This window comes from Buceros rhinoceros, unplaced genomic scaffold, assembly GCF_000710305.1.
Source record: "Buceros rhinoceros silvestris isolate BGI_N320 unplaced genomic scaffold, ASM71030v1 scaffold26670, whole genome shotgun sequence".
Taxonomy (NCBI): domain Eukaryota; kingdom Metazoa; phylum Chordata; class Aves; order Bucerotiformes; family Bucerotidae; genus Buceros; species Buceros rhinoceros.
The window spans coordinates 1-405 of record NW_010391680.1 but is presented as its reverse complement, the minus strand read 5'-3'; positions in this window follow the sequence as shown (position 1 = coordinate 405).

Below are 405 nucleotides of genomic sequence, written 5' to 3'. Positions count from 1 at the left end.
CCCGGGGCCCGGCTCCCGGTGTCCCCTCCCCCGGGGAGCAGCATCCTGGCTGGAGGCACCGGAAAAAACCGGGGAGAAGACAGAGAGGGAGGGAGGGAGGAATCAGTTCAAACAAGTGGCTGCTCATCTGCGCTCTTCCCCGCGTCCCAAGGTGGCTTCTCTGCATCCGCCCGGGAGTTTCAGTGCTCCCAGCTGTATCCCTACCCTGTTTTGTCACGGAAGCTCCATCTGGACCTGCGCGGCAGAGTCCCATCCCCAATCAGCAGTTTGTCACCCTAAGTGTCACAGTACTTCTCCCACCCCCACCCCCCACCCCATCAGCCCAAGCCATGCCAAGTAAAATGCTGTGAAAAATCCCATAAAATCTCATTTTCCCTCTCCGGTAGGCACAGGCACACACGTCAG